Genomic DNA, 7504 nt, shown 5'->3' on the forward strand with positions numbered 1-7504 from the left:
CAAATGGAGGGGGGGGGGGGGGACATTGCCAGGCAGCTTATCTCCCATACAGATAACGGATCGGGCATGTGGATTCCTGCATGCCCGATCCTTCCCTGACCCCATCAGCTCGCCCCTGTTGAGTCCTATAGTCTGGGATACATCCATGTGGATTTACATGGATAAAACAGAATTCATCATCTTTCCCCCATCTTATTCAACCCCCCCTCCCCCAACAGACCTATCTATCACGATCAATGGCTACACGCTATCCCCGGTCAACCAAGTCCGCTGCCTTGGAGTGACCTTGGATTCTGCCCTTTCCTTCTGACCGCACATCCAAGCCCTTTCCACCACCTGCCACCTCCAACTCAAAAGCATCTCCCATATCTGCGCTTTCCTTAACTTTGAATCTGCGAAAATGCTTGTACATGGCCTCATCATCTCCCGCCTAGACTACTGCAACATTCTCCTCTGTGGCCTTCCATCTAGCACTCTCGCACCCCTCCAATCTATCTGCCCGACTAATCCACCTCCCACCCTACTACTCCTCTACCTCTCCCCTCTGCCAATCCCTTCACTGGCTCCCCATTGCCCAGCAAATTCAGTTCAAAATACTAACAAACAGTGATGGCCAGTTCGCATTGTTCGCCCGCGAACACATGCGGGCTGCCATCTTTTCTCACAAGTCCGGCGAGGCACAGGTAAGCCCTTACCTGTGCCGGGAGCCGGTCTGAAATCAAATGTGGTCACCGGGAGCAGGCAGTTCCGAGACGCCGGGGGTCTTCATCGGGCTGTTCTCGGAACTGCCAGCTCCCAGTGACCGCATTTGATTTCTGACCGGCTCGCGCACAGGCACAGGTAAGGACTTACCTGTGCCTCGCCGGACTTGTGAGATAAGATGGCAGCCCGCATATGTTCGCGGGCGAACAATGCGAACTGGCCATCACTGCTAACAAATACATACAAGGCCGTCCATAACCTGTCCCCTCCCTACATCTCTGAGCTACTTTCCCGATACATCCCCACACGCACTCTCCGATCCTCACAAGACCTCCTTCTCTCCTCTCCTCTTATCGCCTCTTCCCACAATCGACTCCAAGATTTCTCCCGTGCATCCCCCATACTCTGGAACTCGCTACCCCAACATATCAGACTCTCACCTACATTGGAATCCTTCAAAAGAAACCTGAAAACCCACCTCTTCAGACAAGCCTTCAACCAGTGACCCTGCTGCCTCTATAAAGCCATGACCAACTTAACCCGCACCTACTGTGTCCTTCTCCCATACCATGTAGATTGTAAGCCCTCACGGGCAGGGCCCTCTCTCCTTCTGTACCAGTCTAACTCGTCTTGTTTATGATTAGTGCAATTGTCTGTATTATGTATGTGCACCGCTTATCATATGTACAGCGCTATGGAATGAATGGCGCTTTAATAATAAATAATAATAATTTACGTGCAGCAAATCTGCAGGTTTTTACGGTTCTAGACTAGTGGATGAGATATTAAGAAATCTCTAGTGTAAATTGACCCATGGTTCAAATTGAAAATCCGCAACATGCTAATTTCTATTACGGATTTCACCAGTTGCAATGCACAGATCCACAATAAATCCACATCTGCTGCAGAAAACGCGCTGTGTGAACATGCGCTTATCATTTGCATGTCTCAGTGTGTGGTTTTCAGTCCATCTTTCTAGTAATGTTCCTACTGACGTTATTAAACGCAGTTAATGGTCCCCAGGTAGAACTTGGGGATGTACTTAGAGAAGTGACATGGCAGCATCCATGATGCTCATCTCCTCAGGGAAAGTTTAGAGAAGCTCCATGACATATTCAGCATATCGGTGACATGAGGGGTGAGCTCTCCTCCCGGCCATGCACTTGTCACAAGAACTGCCAGAGCCAATGCAAATGGCGCAGTCTTCTACACAGCACACCAAGGACAAGCCCCGGGGGGGCCACACGACAGGCGACCCCTGCAGAGTGTGAGGGGAAGTTCGGGCTGAGCCCCGCTTCTTACCTGGCTCTGAAGAGCGGCCGTCCCGGGAAAGTTTGTCACTGAAGACGAGTGGCCGGGAAGACGTGACTAAAATAGGCTGCAGCCCGGAGCGGCGCACACTCCCCTCCCTAGCAGCGCAGGCAGCTCCCTCACTGCTGGGGGAGGAGGAGGAGGAGAGACAGACGGGCACAGCGGGCGGGAGGGAGGGGACGTGCGGATACATGATGCCGGCGCCTCATCCTGGAGCAGAACTTCTGAGGAGATTCTCAGGGCCGCTGTTCCTTCATGTCCTGTGCCTATTCCCACAGCTCTACGTGTTATGTCGTGTGTCCTGGCTGTCACATTAGTAGCACCAAGGAGAAAGGATGGGCTCTAACCGGCTGTAGCAGGGGGGCTGTTTGTAAAGGGCCACATAATGGAGTCTGAGCTGAAATAAAATGTATGCATGCACATAGGGCTACAATAAGGCAGGTCTCTAATCTCCTTAGTGTCCCCCACAAAGTAGCGCTTCCTCGCACAATAGCAGGGGTGCACCGCCAATGAGGTGGGTTGAGGTGATTGCCTTAGGCAGCACTAGGTAGGGGCAAGAGGGGGGCAGCGGATGGGCCATTGCGGAAACGCTCATCTCTACATATTCCGTTTTTTCCTTATAATTTTTTAGTGCTTCTTCATTATCATTTTTTAGTATGCTTTTAAAAATATCCTGTTTAGTGTCTGTACTCTTCTTTGTTTACTATTCTTTATGAGGACATCGTCCCAGGCAATGAGGTTAAGGCGAGGTGAGGCACCAGGTAGGGGCGAGAGGGGGGCAGCGGAAGGGCCATGGACAATGAGTGCTCCCATTGTGGAAACACTCATCTCTACATATTCAAACTGCATCACTGTACTCAGGACAGCAATACAGTAAAATGCTGCGACGGGGCACCGGAGCGATGTCTCCCGGGCCCACCGATTCCTCTAATAGGCTTTAGTCCCAGTTCCTGTAGCCTAACAGAGGCCGGTGTCATGATCACACTGCCTGAGCTGGGCTGCATAAACCTTAGGGCACAGACTAGATCGCTGACAGCAGAATGGAGGTAAGTATTTGAGTTTATTATTTTTATTTGGCAGCATGGTGCTGGGCCACAATGGGGTGGGGGTCATTATTTTATAACTGGAGAAAACACTATGGGGACATTGTAGCTGTAAAAAGAAGCATTTTTGTACTGGCACACATAATGGGGTCACTACGGGGACATTCGTTGTACTGGGGGCACTAAAAAGATGTAGTTTTTTGTACTGGCACACATTATAAGGGAGCATTTTTTGTACTGGCACATAAGGGACATTATTTGTATTTAGCGCACATTGTAAGGGAGCATTTTTGTACTGGCGCACATTATAAAGGAGCATTTTTGTACTGGCACACATTTTAAGGTGGCCACTGTGGGGACATTTGTTGTACGTGGGGCACTAAAAGTTTTTTTTTTGTACTGGCACATGTCATAAGGGAGCATTTTTTATAAGGGAGCATTTTGTACTTGCACACATTGCAAGGGGGAATTATTTTACTGGCAAACATTATAATGGGTCTTTTTTGTACTGGTACACATTAAAAGGGGGGATTTTTTGTAAAGGCACAGATTATAGGTGGAATTATTACTACTGGAAGCACTATGTGGGCATTAGTACTTCTGGGGGTAAAGTGAGGGACATTATTACTATTGGCTGCACTGTTACCACATAGTGCACTGTGGGAGAGAATTATTACTATTGGTGGGACTTTTGGGAGGACTGTTACATTGGGAGGCACCCTGGCACAGTATCAGCTTAGCACAATTACCATCATTTTGGAGGACACTATGTTTACAGCACTATAAGTTTCAGGGACACTGTTTTTTAGGCACAGTTATTTTATTTGGGGCACTGTGTGCCAGTAATTATTGAAGGGGAACTATCTGTGTGGTACTACTATTTTCAGGGGCATTATCTGTTTCTGCAGTATATAGTACTGGGAAGCACAGTATTAGGGGTGTTCAGAAGGTGGGGAGGAGGATGGAAAAGTAGTTGTCAAACTCGGCAGAGACAAGAGATGGCTGAAAGAAATAATCATAGCTGTCTGGTCTGAATGGAGAAGATAAAGAAAGAGACCGTCTACGTCAGAGGACATGTCACTGGATGTAAGGGTGGGTTCACATCATGTCTTTCCCATCCTTTTAACGTATATAAAAAACATATACATTAAACAAATGCCTCAGACTGATGTCATACAGTGGCATCCGTTCACCATAGAGTTCCATTGTAAAAAAAAACAACATACTTTTTTTTACTGAACTGTGCAGGATATAAGAACTGGTATGCTGCGTTTTTGAATCCACCCTAAGAAGTATGGGGCACTGTATTACCTGTATGTCTGTATGTAATGTTTTCCAAGTATGTCTTAACAGTAGAGCTGGAGGGAAGGGGTTAGGTTAAGAATTTGGCAATCGGGGGGGGGGGGGGGGGGGGGCGCCGTTTTAATTTTCATCTCAGGCAGCAGAAAGGCTAGGTTCGGTTTGGACTGCTCTGTGAGAACCAGATTCGTTAATAATATGTGCTTTGTAAAGCCTTACAATGTATTGGCTCTGCTGAGGTAATCTTATCGCCACCAGTAACAGGAGACTTGTTTCGTCTCGTGCCCTTTACGGTTAGTTTTTGCACATACATCAATGTTTCAAAATACGAATCCGAACTTGGGTTTGTGGCTCATTAACGAACCCGGATTCGGATTTTGAAACATTGATGTATGTGCAGAAACTAACCGTAATGAGCACGAGACTAAACAAGTCTCCTGTTACTGGTGGCAATAAGAAGATTGCCTCAGCGGAGCCAATACATTGTAAGGCTGTACAGAGCGCATATTATTAAGGAAGTTTTGGAACAAATCAGATTAGGACAGAGCAATCCGAGCCTGCTTCACTCGCACAGTAAGGGCTCATGCAAACGTCCGTTGGATGTTTTGTGGGTAGTGGCGCAGCATGAGGGGGCGTTGCCCCGGGCTCAAGATTGCAGGGGGCGCCTATGGCTCCCGTCCCCTCCATTCAGCCTCTTATGCTTCAGGCTAGTGACCTGAAGCCTATGAAGCAGTAGAGCGGCGCAGGAGATCACGATTACCTCACTGTGACCTCCTGCATCGGGTCTCGCGAGATGATGTTATGACGCTGCACAGGAGGGCACGGTGATGTGTTCCTGACCGCCTGCGCCGGGATGCTTGAAGAAATGGCCACAAACGGTGATGGAGTGAGGAAGAGAGGTGAGTATTATTTTAATAGGCAGGCCATACTGGGGGTACTATGGGGGTGGGGGGCATTATACAAAGGAGGCAATTATATATATATATAAAAGGAATAGGGGCCATAATTATTATAATAATACTACAAAGGGGGCCACAATTATTACAATAATTATACAGAGGGGGCCGTAATTATTACAATAATACTACAGAGGGGGCCATAATTATTACAATAATAATACAAAGGGGGCGATAATTATTACAATAATATTACAGAGGGGGCCATAATTATTACAATAATACTACAGAGGGGGGCTATAAATATTACAATAATTTTACAGAGAGGAGATATAATTACTACAATAATACTACAGAGGGGGGCCATAATTATTACAAAAAAACTACAGAGGGGGGCCATAATTATTACAATAATTTTACAGAGGGGGCCATAATTATTACAATAATTCTACAAAGGGGGCCATAATTATTACAATAATACTAGAGAGGGGGCCATAATTATTTCAATAATTTTACAGAGGGGAGACATAATTATTACAATAATACTAGAGAGGGGGCCATAATTATTACAATAATACTACACAGGGGGGCCATACTTATTACAATAACTTTACAGAGGGGGGCATAATTATTACAATAATTCTACAAAGGGGGCCATAATTATTACAATAATTTTACAGAGGGGGCCATAATTATTACAATAATTCTACAGAGGGGGGCATTATTACAATAATACTACAGAGGGGGCCATAATTATTACAATAATACTACAGAGGGGGCCCATAATTATTACAATAATTCTACAGAGGGGGCCATAATTATTACAATAATACTACAGAGGGGGGCCATAATTATTACAATATTTCTACAGAGGGGGCCATAATTATTACAATAATACTACAGAGGGGGGCCATAATTATTACAATAATACTACAGAGGGGGCCCATAATTATTACAATAATCTACAGAGGGGGCCATAATTATTACAATAATACTACAGAGGGGGGCCATAATTATTACAATATTTCTACAGAGGGGGCCATAATTATTACAATAATACTACAGAGGGGGGCCATAATCATTACAATAATTCTACAGAGGGGGGCCGTAATTATTACAATATTTCTACAGAGGGGGCCATAATTATTACAATAATACTACAGAGGGGGGCCATAATTATTACAATAATACTAAAAAAGGGGCCATAATTATTACAATAATTCTACAGAGGGGGCCATAATTATTACAATAATACTACAGAGGGGGGCCATAATTATTACAATATTTCTACAGAGGGGGCCATAATTATTACAATAATACTACAGAGGGGGGCCATAATCATTACAATAATTCTACAGAGGGGGGCCGTAATTATTACAATATTTCTACAGAGGGGGCCATAATTATTACAATAATACTACAGAGGGGGGCCATAATCATTACAATAATTCTACAGAGGGGGGCCATAATCATTACAATAATACTACAGAGGGGGGCCATAATCATTACAATAATTCTACAGAGGGGGGCCATAATTATTACAATAACTCTACAGAGGGGGGCCATAATTATTACAATAATTCTACAAAGGGGCCATAATTATTACAGTAATACTAGAGAGGAGGCCATAATTATTACAATAATTTTACAGAGGGGGTCATAATTATTACAATAATTCTACAGAGGGGGCCATAATTATTACAATAATACTACAGAGGGGGCCATAATTATTACAATAATACTGCAGAGAGGGGCCATAATTATTACAATAATACTGCAGAGAGGGGGCCATAATTATTACAATAATTTTACAAAGGGGACCATAATTATTACAATAATTTTACAAAGGGGGCCATAATTACTACAATAATACTACAGAGGGGGCCATAATTATTATAATAATTCTACAGAGGAGCCATTATTACAATAATAATAAACCGGGGCCATTATAATATTATACTGAGGAAAAAGGTGGATAACCTTCGAAACGCGTCTGGCGTGGACGAATTGGACCTGACAAAAACCGGCTAATCTTCAACTATAACAGCTTGATACTATTTGCTGTATTAAGAAAGCGCTTTCAAGGAAAAAGGAACCGCGGCCCCTCTGGATATAGTGCAGCTACCTACGGGTGAAACTGAACCATCTGTGCCGCTAAAGACAGGTGGAACACCTATTCCAATTAAAGAAACCCAGTGTGAATCTGCGGTGTGATAGAGCAAGCGCTCTCACTCACAGCCGGACCTGTAAAAT

The 7504-nt window shown here is 44.7% G+C and overlaps 1 protein-coding gene across 3 annotated transcripts in view; it reads right to left on the reverse strand.

The window, feature by feature from the left end:
* BVES (blood vessel epicardial substance) overlaps positions 1-2149 on the reverse strand; it is a 123256-nt gene extending 121107 nt beyond the window's left edge. Inside the window, exon 1 of one of the 3 annotated variants that reach the window (XM_040428811.1) lies at positions 2005-2146. The gene's annotated coding sequence lies outside the window, so the exon portion shown is untranslated. Of the gene's footprint in view, positions 1-2004 lie in introns of all 3 variants that reach the window. The other 2 variants (XM_040428812.1, XM_040428813.1) reach the window with 2 other exon arrangements.
* Positions 2150-7504: the final 5355 nt, after the last annotated feature.

This window comes from Bufo bufo, chromosome 4 (genome assembly GCF_905171765.1).
Source record: "Bufo bufo chromosome 4, aBufBuf1.1, whole genome shotgun sequence".
Taxonomy (NCBI): domain Eukaryota; kingdom Metazoa; phylum Chordata; class Amphibia; order Anura; family Bufonidae; genus Bufo; species Bufo bufo.